Genomic DNA, 20,263 nt, shown 5'->3' on the forward strand with positions numbered 1-20,263 from the left:
AACTGGGGAACAGGAAGTGGGAAGTGAAAAGTGTCCATGTGAAGCAGGAGTTGGAACAATATTGACTCTAAATATTTGAAAATGTGTAATGCGTATATCCCTCAAAATGCAGAACATCTTCCACAAAGTTCACGTGAAGAACAGCTTATACACAGCAATTACAAAAGCCACAAAAAACATTTCATTACAAAAGAGAAACCAAATTTCACACCAAAAGAACTAGAAACAGCAGGCGTGGTGGCTCACGTTTGTAATCCCAGCACTTTGGGAGGCCAAGACAGGTGGATCAACTGAGGTCAGGAGTTTGAGACCAGCCTGGCCAACATGGTGAAAGCCCACCTCTACCAATAATACAAAAATCAGCTCGGCATGGTGGTACACACCTGTAATCCCAGCTACTGGGGAGGGTGAGACAGAAGAATGGCTTGAACCCAGGAGGCAGAGGCTGCAGTGAGCCAAGATCATGCCACTGCACTCCAGCTTGGGCAACAAGAACAAAACTCTGCCTCAGGAAAAAGAAAAAAAAAGAACTAGAAGTAAAAGGACTACCTAAAAAACTTCAAAATATGTATCTTAGGGTGCAGGGAAACAAAAAGTATCTACTTTGTAAATGGTAAAAATCATGCAGATTCAAGAAAAAAATCAAATATTAAAATTATTACACACACACGTATGTTCATAATTGGCTTGTGACTATAAAAACCTTCCATTGGCACCTAAGTGGGAACATCTTTTATTAAAAACACCATATATGCTCATATTTTATTCACAATGAGTTGTATTAGACCAGTCCAAAATTAACTGCCTAATATAGCACAGTAAGAAAAATATACTCCAATTATAACCTATCATCATCAAGGTGGGCCCTAAATGCCATCACAAGTTTCATAAGAGAGAGGCAGAGGGGCAATCTGACACAGAAAGACAACATGATCATCCAGGGAGATAGTGGGGTGATGTGGCCACAAGTCAAGTAATGTTGGCATCCACAAATCAACAAGTACTGGTGGCCACTAGCATGTGGCTCTCTCCTAAGGCCTCCTAAAGAGGCACAGCTCTGGCCCTGCCAACACCTTGATTTAGTCTCAATGATTCCAATATTGGACTTCTGGCCTCCAGAACTGTAAGAGAATAAATTTCTGTTGTTCTAAGTCACTAAATTTCTGATTGGTTACAGGGAACTAACACAAGGAGGCAAAAAAGTTTTCCAAATCTTCTTAAAACATATACATTCCACAAACGTCATCCATGAAAAATGCTCCAACCTGCATTTGTATTCTTAGATAATTTGCATTCTTAGATGAAAACTGTGCTTAATCTACATCAACATCTCATTTGGAATGATATGCAATCTTACTGCTTTTTCATGGCTACCTTCAAGCTTTAGAAAGACAAAACCAATACAAGATACGTAATGTAAAATCTCCACACCTCTCATGGCAGTGAAACCCAACACTGAGCTACCCAATCCTGAACGGTACTTGTCAAGAAAGTTCTCACATATTCTATTAAGAACAGTAAATGTTAAAATGCCACAAGACTGTCCTTGACATTAAAGTCCAAACTGCATTTCTATTTTTTTCACTACTTTACCCCTAACATCTGGTACAATCTTTGTCAAATAAATCAACCTTTGTATTTCCTGTAAAGATTCGCTACCACAAACTCTGCAGGGTTCCCACACTCTTTCCCTGCCTGCATCCTCCAGCTTGACAATGAACCCACGGACCTCTATCCCCAATTTCATAAGGGGGTAGCAGCAACCACACTCTTGTCAAAACCAAGACAAACCAAATGTGCTGAAAAAGGAGAAAAAGTCCGATGGATCTTATAAAAAAGGAAAATCCACTTATTTGAATATGCTCACACACCCCAGATTTGACCCCACCATTACCAACCACTTCTAAGTTTTAAAAATCCCATGCTCTTTCCACTAAAGGGCTCTGCCTCTCTCTACTCACAAGACTATTGGGATTGATTAAAGTGACTTTGTAGGGAGTATCCAACCCATGGTCTGCATAACCTTGACTTCAGGGAATGGGACACATCCTTCACTTAACGCAAGTTTCTCTATCATTTTATTTGCCTACAAGGTCCTAATAAATGCGCATGCGTGTTTTTTAAGAGATGAGGTCTTGCTATGGTCCTAGTAAACGTGTGTATGTCTCTGTGTGTGTGTGTGCGCGCGCGCGTGCGTGTGTGTTAAGAGATGAGGTCTTGCTATGTTCCCAGGCTGCTCTCAAACTTCAAGCAATCTTCCTGCCTCAGCCTCCCAAAGTTTGCTGAGACTACAGGCATGAGTCATTGTGCCCACTCTTTTACGGCACTTTTAAATTTATGAAATACAACTCATTTCATGGTCTCTGAATCCTGTGAAGTACAGAAGCCAGACAGGTATTAATTATGCACTTTCGTATGTAAGGCAATTGAGGCACAGACAGCTAAGGTACTGGATCCCATACCACTGACAGCTGCAACACAATCACCCTGAGGGGCTTGTTAAAAATTCAGACTCAGAAACATAACCATCAGAATCTCCAGAGGGTAAGGCCTGAAACTATATTTTGAATAAGGACCCCAGGCAATCCTGAAACGTGGTCAAATATGGGTATTTAGAATAAGAATTTAGAGCCCAAGAGGCCTGGCGATATTTAAGCAGCAGCTTCCTTTTATTGGACTAGTTTACTGAAAACACTATGGGTTCCTGCTCTGGAAAAGTGAGATGTCACTTGTGACTAAATGTGTGCTTAAGCACTCCTAAGAAACCAGAGTGCAGCGAAGTTCTAACTACTCTTCACCACCAAAGGCATAATCAGGAGTGGTTAGTTTTCAGTTTCTAATTAATTTCAAAACTTGTCTTTCAATATACTACCCTTCACATTTTTATCCGTAACTTACCAAAATAATTTCCTTTTTGTATTAGTTACATAATTCTTTATTAAACAAAAATAAGGAAAGAGGGTCCCCCCAGAAATATACTAAGAAAATTAAATTGCTTCATATATACTAGTTGTGGCAGACACTCCAGTCATCATCTTCCACGGCAACAGCAGCCCAGCAAGTGACGGCCCAGCTAGGTTACATCTCCCAGGATCCCTTGTGGCTGGGTATGGCCATGTGGCTAAGTTCCCATGGAAAGAATGTGAAAACAAGTACCACTCCTGGGCCTTAGGACACTGAGTGAGCATTTCTACTCTGTCTCTGCATCTTCTGAGCTAGTGCAGCAACAACACAGATGAGGGCTATACCCTAGGGTACAGTGGAAGAACAAGATAGGAAAAAACGTGACTCCAAATGACCATATGAGGCAGTCACCGTCAAAACCTGGGCACTCACCTCAAGACAACTCGATGCTCTTAGAGCCATCAAATTGCTGAACTGTTACAGTGGCTCAACTGTTTATCCTAATTCACTATTCTCTACATGACAAGTGGAACTAATTCCTTCTCACAACTACATCAGTTGAGGACATTCTAATGTGTTCACGATACTTGATGATAAAATTCTGGACCGTGAAGGGATCATCTACCAATTCTTCAAATTTATAAACAACAAAAGTTAAGTCTATGGAAATTTTAAAACATATTAGGTAGTAAGAACAGTGGACGCCAGGTCTCTTAACTTCCCAGTTCACTTTTCCTTCAATATTATGCTACAGACTAGATTCTAAAATCAGAGAACAGAGAATTACATTAAAAAAAAACAAAAACAAAAACAAAAACTATGGATTAATTTCATTCACTGACTCAAAAAATAATCTACTCCAGCATCTGTCAATTGCCAAGCAATGTACTTTCAGGTGACTGGAGATTTCCAGAGGCCTTTGGTTTTCTGGCTATACTATGCCTTTAACTCACCTGAGCCTGAACAAATTACACAGAAAACAAACAAATACAAAGAAGTTAACATTACCTTAAAGGACATAAAAATAACTCAAAATTTGAAAATTTTCTTTAAAGAAGGTAACATATTAGAAACCCCTATTCCATTTCTCCCACTATTGCACTCCACCCCCAAGCTAAAAAAGAAAAAAAAAAAAAAGAGGCATTTTCATTTATATCCAGCCCAAAGCCACAAACCAATAAACCCAGATAAAAACATGCCTTCTACACCCCTTCTTCTTCCTAGAAGACAAGGGTGCAGGGGCCCTGTCTTCCACCTACTGGCCTGCCCTACACAGAAAACAGACACATGGGGCCAGGAGTCACTCCCAGGAGGAAAAGACAGGAATGACTTCAGAACATGTCCCTGAGAAAATACCTCCTGTGTTTCCCGTGGCATATAAAAGATTCCTGGCTTGTCCTATGTCAACAAGGTAGAAAACGAAGATTTTCAGTATACAGCACCATTATGAAGACAAAAGGTTTCCAAATCCCAAAACAGTGTCCATGAATAAAATCCTAACAGGGCTTTATTCACGAGGATAAAAACCAATTGACTTGGATGCAAAATTCCACAGAGTAAATCTTTTCATCCATCTAGAATGTTTTTCTTTTTAATTCATTAAACATAAGTAAAATCTTACTATTAAAACAATATAGCTAAAATCACATTCTAAGGTTTCCTAGGATGGGAGAGGGAGCACAGACACTGCAGGGCAGGTACCATGCCAGAGTCATTCTTACAGAATTATGTTTCTCAACCTTTTTTTGAGTATCCCATCCCCAGGAGAGGAATTTAATTTAAATTTAATTCAGTAAATTAAATTTTTCCTTAACAAGGGAAATTAAACATTAAGGAATAAGATTTTGTCAGGTAAGGTTAACTTTTGGAGGGCCACAAACCATAGTATCTAAGATTTTCCATCCCCCTCCAAAGAACAATGGGGTGAGAAGTAGGAGTATTCATTCAAGCTGCCCTAAATATATACCCCCGTAACAATTCCAATACCCTTGGAGAGTGATGTCATCCTCACAAATAAACATAGGGCCTAAAAATGTGATCTTCAAACTCTCTAACACCCAATTCTCTTCTAAGATATTTAGATACAGTTAACCTGCGGTTAAACCCAAAACTCTACATTTCTTAGTAAGCTTTCCGGGGGACTCCAATGTATTTGGCCCGTGAGCCAAAATGTTTCTGACAAACTTCCACTGTCACACCCAAACCTAATTACAGGATGCCCATCCCTCAAGTCGGAATCAAGAAGAGAACTATTTAAATGGATGAAACATTATCACATCCAGGGCATAAAGAAGGGAGAGATCTGTTCGGGGGCGGGGATGCGGCTCCAGGGAATCTGAGATCTCTCTCTTCTTCCACTTGTACCGAGGACAACCACAGGTGAACTGTAGAACAGATGAACTGTAACATGTAACCCAGGAGGAGGTTCATGTCACTTATTTCACAGAGTACATATTCAGGGTTTTTATCTAGTATATTGCCTTGATATTGGGCTTTTCAGCCTCCAGAACTGTGAAAAATGATGTTCTATTATTTATAAATTACTCAGTCCAAGGTATTTTGCTAGAACAGTACAAACAGACCAAGATATGCTCCAAATATAAATACAAATAATAATTTTATAAATGTTATATATAATAATGCAATAAGAACGGAAGGAACTAATGAGAACAAAAGATGAAGAAGCTATTCTTTCCACCTCTCCCGTCTCCTTCTAGGAGTCAGGAAAGAGACTAAAGGAGATGACATCTGAGATGCGTACGTCAGGTTATAGAAGACTTTCCCCAAAACCAACCTCACTGTGGTTGAGCATTTTAACATTGCCTCCATTAGGGGTATGTTTGTCAGCTTTACTCTCCAACTGTCTCTACAACCTACCACAGGGCCTGTCACATACAGGCACACAAACATTTGTTAAATTCATTGTTAACAACTATAACTACGTAACCTTGGGCAATTTACTCAACATCATTTATGAAAGATGGATAATAGCTTACAGAGTTGCTTTGAGGGTTAAATGACATCATTTATGACAGTATTTGAAAAATGATAACAGGCAACAAACAAGTTTGGATGGCTTTATTAATTTAGAGGATCTGCATGTTTGTTTAATGCATTGAACACCTACTACATGCCCTGGCACAGGCTCTGTGCCATACAGAAAATGTTATCAGAGAAGCAGTGTGCTTCAAAGGAAGGCTGCAAGGAAAACTGAAGAAGGGCCTAACACGAGTGGGAAAACGTAAGCTCTGGAGTGGAAGGAAGATGGCAGAACTGCAGAAAAGGAAATTGGAAAGATAAACTAGGGCTAGATTATCAAGATTATCTGAATAGTTCAATAAATTTGTCTTCATTCCATAAAAGGGAGAATCGTGGAAGATTATAGGCCACAGAACAGCCCAATCAGGACCAGAGCAGGCAAACAAGGCATTAAGGATGACTGCAAAAAATAATAAAAGGCAAAAATTGGTTTGAAAGAGAAGTATTAAAGCTTCAGCAAGTAAACACTCAACATATTAAATAATCCATACATTTACCTCTGTTCTCTCATAAAACTGCACTGAAGATAAAACCACCTAAAATCAGTAGTTAAAAAATAATAAAACAAGATACAAGACAGTGATGGACAAAGAAGTTTTTAGACAATGGATAGAAGATGGCATAGTGGTGGCAGGCTCAGGAGAACGAAGGAAGCCACAGAGTAAGTGTCTACCGTTGGAGATGCCAAGGAAACTACCTAATGTATCCCGAAACCTGAAAAGCTGAGGAAATAGGAGGCTCGAGACATGCACATTATTCTCTCTGTCCACTGAGAGCCTAGAGGCGTCCACACATTAACAGTACCATGCACAACTAATATTCAGACCTAGGTTTCCAAATGCCATTCTCCGTTCAAAAGAACCAGGACACTAGAAAGAGTTCTCAAATTTGGTAACAAATACAAAATCCAAAGAATAAACTTTTCATAACTAGACTTCATTAAAATTCAAAACAGCATCATTCCTGCCTGAGATAACCTGTATCTGAGGAAACACCACATGCACACTGAGGGTAAATTCTCTGAAATCACTGGTCCGTTTTCCTCAAAAATATCAACATCACAAAAGAAAGAACAGGTAAGAAACTGCTCTAGATTAAGACAGTTGAAAAACAGTAACAACAGACCAGGCACAATGGCTCACACCTGTAATCCGAACACTCTGGGAGGCCAAGGCGGGCAGATTGCCTGAACTCAGGAGTCTGAAACCAGCCTGGGCAACAGGGCGAAACCCCATCTCTATAAAAATACAAAAAATTAGCCAGGTGTCGTTGGTGGGCACCTATAATCCCAGCTACTCAGGAGGCTGAGGCAGGAGAATCACTTGAACCCAGGAGGTGGAGGTTGCAGTGAGCCAAGTACACCACTGCACTCCAGCCTGGTGACAGAGCGAGACTGTCTCAAAAAAAAAAAAAAAAGAAAAAAGGAAAAAAAAAAAAAGAAAAGAAAAAGAAAAACAACAAAAACAGTACAACAAAATGTGTAAGTGATCCTAGACAGCATTCTTTCCCCATAAAGAACACTACACTACAGGGGCAACTGCCAAAGCCTGAATGAAGTCATATGGATTAGATAGCAGTAATGTCTCCATGTGAAACTGCCACTTTGATGGTTGTATTCCTGTTATACAAGAAAATGCCCTTGTTTGTAGGAAAAATGCACTACAGTATTCAAAATATGGACTTCATGCCAAAAACATTTAAATGGTGTAGAAAACAGGTTATTTGTACTATACCTACAAGTTTTCTCAGCTATTTTCAATAAAAATAAAGGTAACAAAAGCCTAAAACTACAGCCCAAACGCCATCCAGGATGGCAACTATCCTAGCCCCAAAGACACCAGAAGCATATTCTGTGGGGCCCAGTGAATATGAAGACTTCGTACTGGCAGGTATCAAGCACAACAGAAAACAGGTTTGAGGCATAAGACTGAAAACAAAAGTGAGGGCCAAGCATGGTGGCTCACACCTGCAAGCCCAGCGCTTTGGGAAGCTGAGGCAGGAGGATCACTTGAACCCAGGAGTTCAAGGCTGCAGCGAGCTGTGATTGTGTCACTGCATTCCATCCTGGGCAAGTGAGCAAAATCCTGTCTCTAAAAAAATAAATAAATAAAGACTACAGAAGTGAGCAAGAGTGTTCAGACAGAACTACGTGCCAGCCCTCCTACTTCCACAGTTCTGCCTGCAGAACACATGCATGGGACTCATAACCACAACGTGAGACCCAAGAGCACCACAGTAAAACCCTAGGGATACTCATATTCATGGGTCCACCAATCCCCCTACTAAGCCACCAGTGAACAAGCTTCACCCTCTCAAAGAGCTCCCATCAGCTTTATGCCTTACTCCTAAATACAAGCCACATGCCCAAGATGGCCAAATACTTGAGAAAAGCCGCAGATACCAAGGAAAGAAACCAAAATAAATAGAAAAACAGGAATCCAGAGGAAACCAAGACAATGCTATGACAGGGAAACATAAATTAACAATCCTCCATATATCTTTAAGTTCAACCAACCTCAAATCAAATACTCTTTTAGGCCAGTGAAGTAGCTCATACCTGTATTCAAAGCACTTTGGGAGGCCAAGTCAGGCAGACTGCTTGAGCCCAAAAGTTCACGAGTTCAAGACCAGCCCGGGCAACATGGTGAGACCCCATGTCTACCAAAAATACTAAAAAATTAGTCGGGCATGGTAGTGTACGCCTATAGTCCCAGCTACTCAGGAGGCTGAGGTGGGAAAATCACCTGAGCCCAAGACTGCAGTATATATCTGTTTAAGGTGTACATATACACACACACACACAATTTTTTAAATCAAGACTGCAGTATACATTTGTTTAAATATATTTAAAAGAAATCAAAACTGCAGTATATATTTGTTTAAAGAATATATATAGATAGAGAGAGAGAGAGAAAAGGAAGGGAGGAAGAGAGGAAGGGTGGGAGGGAGGGAAAGGAAGGGAGAAAGGGAGGGAGGGAGGGAGGGGAAGGAAGGGAAGGAAGGGAGAAGAAGGGAAGGAAGGAAAATCAGGCCAGACAGTGGTGGCTCATGCCTGTAATATCAATGTTTTGGGAGGCTGAAGTGGAAGGATCACTTGAGCCCAGGAGTTCAAGACCAGCCTGGACAACACAGCAAGACTCCATCTCTTAAAAAAAAAAATTTTTTTTTTTTTTAATTTTAAAACTTTTTTGGCCACTGCGCTCCAGCCCAGGCAACAGGGTGAGATTCCATCTCAAAAAAATAATAAACACTTTTTTTAGTGGATGGTTTTATCTCTATTGAACATGTACACTTTTTTCTCATTATTCCCTAAACAATACAGTATAAAAATTCTTTATGCAGCATTTACATTGTATTAGGTATCGTAAGTAATCTAGACATGATTTAAAGTATAGGAGTTTGTATCAGTAGGTTATATACGAACATACACTATTTTGTGTAAGGGATGTAAGCACCCACGGATTTGGGTATCTTCAAGAGATCCTAGAATCAATCCCCATGGATACTGAGGGACAACTGTATAATATAAACGTGTTCAGAAAGGTAATACATATGTAATCCACGAGGTAAAGCCAAATGTTAGTAGGGGGCTGGGCAAGAGGGAGGACCATCAAAGAACAAAAAGCATACCCTGACTGAAGATAAAAGTTGTTCTTAGTATCTCTAAGTACAGAGTCTGTATATTTTTTGTCCCCAAGGATTAAAAAAAAAATAAACAAGCAGAAAATAGACAAAATAACAATATTCTATGTCACTTGAGAAGACCAAAGAGAAAAAATTATCTGGGAATTATGTAGGAAAATTTCCCAGAACTAAAGGATATGTGGCTCCAAAGTGAAAGGATGGGTCCAATACAATGAAAATGTCCATGCCAAAACACATCACTACAAAACTGTAGAACACCAGAGATAAAGAAGAGATCCTTACAACTTCCAGAAGGTGGAGAAAGGGAGGTATGGGGGGGGGGGGGCATCCACAAAAAGACCCAAAATTCCTAATAAATTCATAGATCTATGCAATAATAGGTAGTAGCTGCTAACATCAGAGAGTCAGGTATTTTGTGCTTCTGAAAGGAAATGTAACCCATGATATTATTCTCCCCACTCATTCTCCCCTGAGAGAGAGAGAGAGAGAGAGAGAGAGAGAGAGAGAGGGAGAGAGACAGACAAACAAACAGAATTTTATCAAGCCTGTAGATCTCACTCCTGGGTAAGAGGAAATACAAGGGGAAAGAAACTTGTCGATGACACCATGAGGATCCCAGCTCTAAGAAACTACAAGAGAGATAACTACAGATAAATTGTATAAGGTTTAAAAAAAAAAAAAAAAAAACTCAAAAGATTTGTCAACCAAGATAATTTCTAGTCCTTGCTTAGATCCTGATTTACATAAACTGTTTTAAAAATATATTGATGAGTCAGGTCGGGCGTGGCACAAGACTGTAATCCCAGCACTTTGGGATACCAAGGTGGGCAGTTCACAAGATCAGGAGATCAAGGCCATCCTGGCTAATACAGTGAAACCCCATCTCTACTAAAAGTACAAAAAATTAGCCGGGCATGGTGGCACACACCTGTAGTCCCAGCTACTCAGGAGGCTAAGGCAGGAGAATCATTTGAACCCAGGAGGCGGAGGTTACAGTAAGCTGAGATCACGGCGCCACTGCACTCCAGCCTGGGCGACAGAGTGAGATTCCGTCTCAAAACAGATAGATAGACAGATAGACGGACAGACAGACAGATAGGGCAAATGAGGCAATCTAAATTCTTACTGGATATTGGAAGAATCACTGTTAACCTTTTAAAGGTATGGCAAAGGTACTGGTGCTACAGAGTCCTTATCTTTTACAGGAACACACTAAGTTTTTCAAGAGTGAAATTATACACCTAGGCTTACTTTCAAAAATTCAAAAGAAGCAGGGTCAGGTGCGGTGGCTCATGCCTGTAATCCCAACACTTTGAGAGGCAAAGGTGGATGGACTGCTTGAGCCCAGAGTTTTGAGACCAGCCTGGGCAACACAGCAAGACCCCCATCTCTGCAAAACACAGAAAATTTATCCAGGCAAGGTGGTGTATGTCTGTAGTCCCAGCTATTTGAGAGGCTGAGGTGGCACCTGAACCCAGGGAGGTCAAGACTGCTACGTGTCATGATCACACCACTGCACTCCAGCCTGGGCAACAAAGTGAGAAACCCTGTCTCCAAAAAAATAAATCAATAAAAATAAATCAAAGGAAAGACGGACAGATAAAAACATAGATATTTATAAGGGGGTCATGGGTTGACACAAGTTGAATTTGAATGACGGGTACAAGAAGTTCATTATATTGTCTACCTTTTCCATAGCATGGTTTTTTCTAATGAAATCCAAACTACAAATTTTATCTGCTATAGGAAGCTAAAAGACCATAAAGCCACACATACAAAATTCTCAGTAAAAATTACTTTCAAACTGCAATTCTATACCCAGTCAAAACTTTTAAAACTGAAAGCAGACTAAAGATATTTTCTGACAATATCTCAAAAAATTAGCCTCCCACGTACCCTTTTCTCAGGAAGTATTGAAAGATGTCCTCCAGCAAAATGAAGGATAAAAACAAAAAAGATAATAGCCAGAGTACCAGGAAACACGCTGGAAAATATGCAAAAGGGATCCTATTAGGTCCAGAGAACAAGAATTTCATAGAGGAGCTGTTTGATGGAGGCTCTAGTAAGATGGCTCTTAAGAGGGAACAAAAAACAACTGTCAGATACGTTTGATTGTTGCAAAAACTGTATTGAGAGGCTACCAAAAAGAATGAGAAAACTCACAAGTACTAGGAAACAAAGCAAAGGAAATACCATTGTTAACTTGTAGAAAAACAAAATTATACAAGGTAGAAAATGTAGTCATGGTATACAATCTGGCTTATGGTTAACAAGACTTAGTCATATACTTAAGCATGGAATACTGATTTTACCAAAACAGATCATGTAATATGCTATATATAATCAGTAGATAGAAGGAAGAAAGTGTGACAGGTGGCTTAAATAGCCATCTACCTTAATAAAAAGTCAACTTAAATCGTAAGTCAAATACAAAAATGGGGTCAGGGTTTGCCTATCCAGCCTCCAAACTCGCTTTTTCTTTGTAACAGAAGCTGATTTTGCTCAGAACCCACGTGCACAACCACCTCCATTTAGGCATGTGCTCAAGGAAAGCGTGCCCAGTTCAGGAGTAAGCCTCATTTCCCTTTCTAGTGAGTATTTCTTTAATCCATGACATGTTCCTAGGCCAAGTTTCCACATTCTTATATAGCTACAAGAAAAATAACTTTTCCTTCTTCCCATGGACATTGTTGCATCTGAATCCAGCTCCTGACACTGCTGCAGCCATCTGATTAAACAGAGGATAGAGCCTGACAATGACTAAAGGGGAAAATGAAAAAACCTGGGGCGCTGAAGACATCACTGTGCTATCAAATCAATTAGCCCCTGAGCCTGTCCCCTGGACTTCCGGTTGTGAGTTAAGTCCTCTTACTTGAAGTCACTATAGGTCAGGTTCAATAACTGCATCCAAAAGCATCCTGATACAATAAGCACATTGTTTAGAATAGGGAGGTAAATCGAAGAAGCAGCTAGAAGAATTGAGGGAAAAGTGATTAACTACAGGGCAGAGCTTACCAACTGATGTGTGTCGCACACGGCACCACAGATGTTTCAAATGTGCCAAGATGCCCTAAAACCCTCAGGATACCCAAAACAGTTTCTTCCAGTTTTGTCCATGAGGCCCTAATGTGAAAAAGTTTGACAAATACTGCTCTACAGCAGCAGTCCCCGATCTTTTTGGCACCAGGACTCGTTTTGTGGAAGACAGTTTTTCAAAGGATAGGGTAGGGGGTTGGTGGTAGAGAGATGGTTTGCGGATGATTCAAGCACATTACATTTACTGCACTTTATTTCTATTAGTATTACATTGTAATATTCATATACAGTGAAATAATTATATAACTCATCATAATATAGAAGCAATACACAATAAAAACTAAGAGTGGAGGCTGAGGCCCGGTTTGAATCTTACCCCATCAACCACTTCCCATTTAAAATGGGAAAATTAGTTCGCCTCTAAGCCTGTTTCACCATAGGTTAAATGAAAACAATACCTCACTGGCTTGTGGTATGTGTATGTTTTTAAAGTGTTTGGGGTGGTTAGGTGCTCCCAGCACTTTGGGAAGCTGAGGCAGGCGGATCACAGAGTCAAGAGATGGAGACCATTCTAGCCAACATGGTGAAACCCCATCACTACTAAAAATACAAAAATTAGCTGGGCACGGGGGTGCACGCCAGTAGTCCCAGCTACTCAAGAGGCTGAGGCAAGAGAATCACTTGAACCCGGGAAGCGAAAGTTGCAGTGAGCTGAGATTGCACCACTGCACTCCAGCCTGGATAGAGTGAGACTCCATCTCAAAAATAAATAAATAAATAAAAAACGAAGTGCTCAGGGCGAGCTTAATAAAGACTGCCCTACTATGCTAAAGGGTGCAAGAAGGTTTCCTATAATATGCTAATGCAAGCTGTCAATCTCCGGAGAAGGTAATTTTCCCCAGACTTATTTCCTTCATACCATCTCAAGGAGGAGTGGTCTGCAGAGCACATTCTAGGGCAGAAGAGCAGAAACAAAGGGAAAATCTTTCAGACTAATTTCTCCATTAACTAGAAGAACATGGTATGGTAACACAAAGCGCTTTCTTAAAGAAATAAAGCCTAATAGCTCTAAAATTCAGGCAGAACAAGTCATGAAGCGATGAGAAAGAAAACTTCAGGGAACTTTCATGAACAGATCCTAAGGCAGCTCCCATGACCACACCTGCTAATGTTCACATCCTGTGCAGCACATTCCCCTTGAGTGTGGGCAGGACCTGTGACTTGTTTTTAACCAAGAGAATATAACAAGGTAATGAGATGTCATGTCCACAGTTATGACATGTAGGATGTACGCCCCTTGAAAGGTGACTCTCCTTCACTGGCTTTGCAAAAGAGGATGTCAGAAAGGACCACATGGCCAGAAATTGATGACAGATATTTGCTGATTGACAACAAGAAGCTGAGGCCCTCAGTCTGAGAGTATAGAAAGAATAGACTACTGCCAACAACCATATGCACTTAGAAGAGATCTTTCTGTGGTTAAGTCTCGACTGAGACCACAGGCTCCGCCAAAATCTTTACGGCCTTCTAAGACCCTAAAGCAGTGGACTCAGCTAAACTGTGCTCAGACATCTAACCCACAGAAACTGAGATAATAAATGGAAGTATATGTTTTAAGCTACTCACTCAGTCGTGATGTTGTCATACAGCAAGAGATAAATATACTGCTGCATAATGAAGTTCTATTATACTCCCTGTTCTGCTCAAATACTGATTTTCAACTACTCTAACTTTATGTGGATACATACATGAAGCCAACTTCTGCTTGTCACACTTATTGTTAAGCAAACCTCACATCCAAGATGTCCACATTAACCACAATCTGATGCTGCATTTTATGACAGCCATTTTAAAAACCTTGTCTGCTAATTCCATTATTTGTCATTACTACTTCTATTGACTAAGTTTTCTGTCTTGAAGTTCACTAATCTTTTTTCTAAATGTCTAAAATACCATTAACGCAATCCAGTATATTTTTCATATCACATATTATAGTTTTTGCTGCTAAAAGTTTGATCTGGGTCTTTCTTAAACCTTCCACGTTTCTGCCAAACTTTCTGAACATATGAAATACAGTTACAACTGTTTTAATATCTTTGTCAATCCTAATATCTATGTGAGTTCTAGGTTTCAAATGCTTCATCTCCTAACTGAGTCATGTTAACCTGCTTCTTTAAATATTCAGTAATTTTTGATTGCATGCATGCTGGACATTTTACATGGTTAGTATTGGAATCTGTTATTTAAAGAATGTTGGGCATTCCAATAACAGGCGATTAATTACATTACTTTCAGATTGGTTTGCTTCTTTCAAGGCTTGCTTTTAAGCCTTTTTCAGAGCTAGGAGTCTTTACTTCAGGACCAGTTTAGCCCCACTACTAAGACATAACTCTTCTGGGGTCTCAATGAATCCTGCTTCCTTTCCACTCTGGTTATAAGGGACTCATATAATTCCCAGCCCTCTGTAAACTCTGAGATTTGTTCTGCTTACAGCTCCCCCAAAAACTGTTCTTTTATGAATCTTCACCTTATACATGTAACAATCAAACACTTCAGGGGACCACTAAGTAGATGTTTAAAAACTCTTTCTTAGCATAGCTCCCTCCTCTCCAGAACTCTGCTCCTTAAAAGACAACTACCCTTGGTTACCCCAACCCCAATCTTTGTTTTCTAACTCAGTGGAGCCACATGGCTTTATTTGGGATCCCCCATCCTGCACTGAAGTCTGAAAAGTACCTTCAAGCAGAAAACTGACCATCACAGGGCTCATCTCATTTGGTTCCCATCAGTCAGGGATCACAGTCCTGTGCTGCATACTATCTGATATCTAAAAACAGTTGTTCCCTGTGTTTTGTCCAGTTTTCTAGAGGTTTACAGTAGGAAGGCAAATTCAGAATAGTCAAAGGCAGAAACGATGATTCCTGACATTGAAGTTTAAATGTTTTATAAGATACAACTGCTACATAAACACACACATCATTACCTATCACATCACCCCATCTTTATTTTTTCATGGCAGTATCACTTTTTGGAATTATGTTATTTGCTTTCTTGTTTATTCTACATCTTACAATGCAACATAAGCCCTGAGTGCAGGGATCTTGTCAATCTTGTCACTCCTGTATCCTTAACACCTGTAACATACCACAGCCAGGAAGAGGCACTCAAATTCAACAAACTAGTTAAATCAATAAATAGGTTTCTAAGTATTTCACTTAATATATACTGTGAACTCTTCTCATTAGTAAATTCTAATCTATATGCAGGTAAACCTGATCCAGGAGAGTTTCTTGGAATTGTCTATTGTCTTAACTAGCATCTTCCAAGTAAAGGTTCTTAGCTGCAAATAAAGAAACTGGCTCAGGCTTTGTTTAAGCTGCAAGGAAGTTATTAAAGTGTATTAGGCAACTCACAGAAAACCCATGGCGGCCACGCTGGAAGACTACATAGTCAAGAACATCCAAAATTCAAACCACAGATATGGTCCAAAGAAGACCAAACGAGACTCAAACACTACAACTTATACTGATACCAACATCAGGCACTGCATGTTGCAATCTCAGTCACTGCTGCCTACCAAAAACAGATACAGCTGCCATCCCATCACCATCCCTCCTTGACTACGAACACAGATTCTACATACTCCCTGCTTCTGCAAATCACTGGCCTCTGTGGCAGTCAAGCACAGTCACTCATGGAAACCACAGATTGCATCCTAACTGCAAAAGTGGTAGGGAAAAGTGAACAATTAGCTTTTTTAATGGTGGCGATCTCTGCCTCCCATCAAAACTCCAAGGTAAAGAATTCCCCAAACATAGAAAGGTGTTAGATAATCCAAAACAACTAATGAACCAATGGCACAAGGCATCAATCCCAGTATGCCAGAACTTTTATCTATTTCTTCAGTTAATGGGTTACAGAAACTCTTCTTTCTTTTTCTCTAAGTGTTTAACTTTAGGGCACTTAATTGTTCAGGTTTTTTATTGTCTGGAAGTGGCATATGCAATCTACTATGATTTACTTCCTTGCAACTTATAAAACAGGGATAATATCAATCACTTTGTAGGGTTGCTGTAAATATTTAAAATAACTAACAATAGTTATTCATTCAATAGACCAGTGGCTGATCCGCTGCAGGTAACTGATTAATAGTAGCTGTTGTTACCATTACTAAATAGTAGCTTATTTTTTAAGAGGTGAAACTCAGATTTACATAATACCTTTTTAAAAACATAATCTGCCAAAAAGTCCAAGTTTTTATTTTACCCTGGTATTATCAGTGATCCCACAATCCTTATGTTACCAGAAATAAAACAACAAGTAGTTTAAAGTAGTCTAAAATGGTACCACGAAAACTAAGTTCAAGAAATTATAAATAAATAAATGAAACTGCTCACCCAAGCCACAAGCCAGGTTTTCCTTTACACTTCACTCCACGGAGTTCTGGCTAACTGAAAGCTTCAAGAGCCAGGCAAAGTGGCGTATGCTTCATGAGGCTGAGGCAGGAGGATCACTTGAACCCAGGAGTTTGGACTAGCCTGGGCAACATAGTGAGATACCCACTGCCATAATAAAAGTTTAATTTTTTTTTTAAAAAGAAAGCTTTATGAGGGCAGGAACCATGAATATCCATCTGATTCACTACTATGTCCCAACCACCTAACATGGAGCCAGGCAGAAAGACCTGCAACAAGTTATCATCTGATTACTCACTTTTCCTAGTATCTACTACAGACACCAGTCACAGAAAAAGATTACAAAACTATGTCCAAACAAATCTCTTACAAGCTTTAAGAAAGCTCGTTCACTTGACAAGATCAACAATAGCTTCAGTAATTTTCTAACTACACAACTCATTCTTTTGAAAACCTGTCCATACTACAAACTTTCCTTCATTCTTTCTGTTCTGTTGTCCAAACTTGAAGTTAAAGCCAAAAAGAATCAAAATGAACTTATCTATTCTGTCTTTAAAAAAAAAAAAAAATCAAAGCTACAGGGATTTTTGCTGCTGTTGTTGTTGCTGCTGCTGTTCGTTTTTGAGACAGGGTCTCACTATGGGTGTACCTGCCCAGGCTGGAGTACAACGGCACAAACACATCTCACTGCAGCCTCAACCTGCCAGAATCAAGTGATCCTCCTGCCTCAGACTCCTGAGCAGCTGGACTACCAGGGAGCACCACCACACCTGGCTATAGCACTTATATTCAATTTGCACCTGACACCTACTACAAACGCTGGAGCTACATTCCAGATATAACTGCTGAATGAACTTCCCTGTGTCAGCTAGAACAGTGAAGAAGATCCTGATCCAGGGTGATTCCTCTCCATGACTTATAACTGTTCCTAATGACCACTAAGGACTGTCCCCATTTTCAATAAACTACTACAATTACATATATACTTCTTTAACACAGAAGGCAGAATCTTTCGACTCCACATTCACAATATCTAGTTCTCAATACATAGTAGGCATTTCATATGCATTTGTTGAGTTATTCCACAAGTAATTTTCTTTCTCCTAACTACATAGAGCTTTCTAATCCTATCTTTAAAAAAATTCACCTTTTCCTTTTTCCTCAAAGCTCCCATATTCTCTATTCCTCTCACTCCAAGTGCACAAACATCTTCCTACTGTTAAGCTTTGGTCATTGAGACCAATTAGTAAAGATTGTAGTTCACTGATTCATTCAACAAATGTTTATTTAGTGTTTACCACGTGCCAAGCACCCTACCAACCCCTCAGATTGCAAGAGAGTGCAAAACACTACTGGTCCGATCTCTGGAGGGCATTAATCAAACAAGCACTAAAAAAATTACCAACTATAATAAGCGGTATGAAGCAAGAGTACGAGCAGATGAGATTTTAAAAGCGAAGAGCTGAAGGAAAGGTGCTTCCCTGACTAAGTGATATCTGAGCTGAAATTGAAGGAGGAAGAGAAGTTAACTAAAAGAAAGAAGCGATGATCCCAAACCAAGGAAGCAGCACATGCAGAGACCAGGAGCCCGCAGAGTCACATGATCTGGAGACCAGTGAGAAGAGTAAGTAAACTGGATCCAGATCATTCAGGTGGCAGGGCTGACGGGTCCTGTGACTAATGTAGTTCTTTACCCCAAAAGTCAGAATAAATCATTTAAAAATTTTGTAGGTTTTTTTTAAGAGAGAAAATTCCTGTTCATCTATTTGCTTAAATCCCTCTTCCATTTCTGCTCACTCAAGTGAACTTTCCTTATTCTTTGACCTTCCCTATAGACCCACATCCTTTACTTTGCATGTCTATATCTCTGTCTTACTCAGCAAACAGCCTTCCTACAAACTGTCTCCCATGAATCTCAAAATGTCTGGCTTCTCCCTTTGCATAGCTGACTCTAATATTGCTGAGTAACTGTGGGCCTTCAGGCCAATTCCTAGGTAAACTTACCTAGCTTTACTGATGTTTTAAATTGTACTACAGAAGCACAACAAGGAAATGCAAAATAAAATAAACTGTGAAATACTCATTGAGATCCTATTAGTTTTCTTACCATTGTTGTTTCAAAAAACTTTTCCAAAATAATCTTTTATATCACAGAAGCAATGTCTCTCAACAATGAACATTTGATATAAAGTAAAAAACCACTGTGATAAGTTATTCTTTTCAAGGAAAATAACCAAATCAGAACAAATTTTTCAGCAGACAGTATTAGTCTTATGGACTAGAGTCTTATTTTTTATCAAACAAACTCTTAAGTCAAAATTAACTGTTAAAAGGATTCTAAAATGAAACAAAAATTTTCTGACCTTCAAAAGCAACATCAAAAATTATTCCATTTTATAGGCTCTACATTCACCTTAAGGAAAATTTAATTGATGTCCAGTCTAGACTGAGTCCTTAAGCCTACTCAGGAACTATTAAAGATTTCCCCCAACCAGAACATAACTTCCATGATAGCAAAGACAGGCGTGGCCTTTGTTTCATCACTGATTCCCAGGCCCTCAGTTCCATATGTGGCACCAGCAGGTGTCCAGTAAACATTCTATTACCCTACAAGATAAACGCTTTTTAAATAACCAATCTTCCAATTAGGATACATGTAAAAATAAAGAGAATATAAGATTCTTTTTTTCTTTTTTTTTTTTTTTGAGACAGTCTCACTCCGTCACCAGGCTGGAGTGCAGTGGCACAACCTCGGCTCACTGCAAGCTCCACCTCCCGGGTTCAAGCAATTCTCCTGCCTCAGCCTCCCGAGTAGCTAGGACTACAGGCGCACGCCACCACGCCCAGCTAATGAGAATATGAGATTTTTTTAGGCAAATACTAACATGTTCAGAAAAAATGAAATTGCTCACATGTTCAGCTACTCTCTATTTTCCAAACCATGAATTATGACACAACCTTTTCCTTTACAGATTCACAGCTTCAAACACTGCTTTTTCCCATTGTCCCATTTTTTAGCTCATATTTAATGGTGCTGCAAATTATTTCCACCTGTTCCTAATGTAAGTTCTGAACTACAATAATAATTCTATCTTCTGTTCTTCAACAGTTCCTTCACGTCCTCAGTACGAAATACTCTCCATGTCCCACTAAACCAATCACTGCATTCCTAAAACCTTTTACTATGCTGCCAACAAAGCTTAATACTCTTCTTCCTATCCAAA

At 39.6% G+C, this 20,263-nt stretch overlaps 1 protein-coding gene across 1 annotated transcript in view; it reads right to left on the reverse strand.

The window, feature by feature from the left end:
- DYRK1A (dual specificity tyrosine phosphorylation regulated kinase 1A) overlaps positions 1–20,263 on the reverse strand; it is a 138,980-nt gene that overhangs the window by 106,424 nt on the left and 12,293 nt on the right. The window lies entirely within an intron of this gene.

Source organism: Sapajus apella, unplaced genomic scaffold, assembly GCF_009761245.1.
Source record: "Sapajus apella isolate SASKATOON/1434 unplaced genomic scaffold, GSC_monkey_1.0 scaffold8, whole genome shotgun sequence".
Lineage (NCBI taxonomy): Eukaryota > Metazoa > Chordata > Mammalia > Primates > Cebidae > Sapajus > Sapajus apella.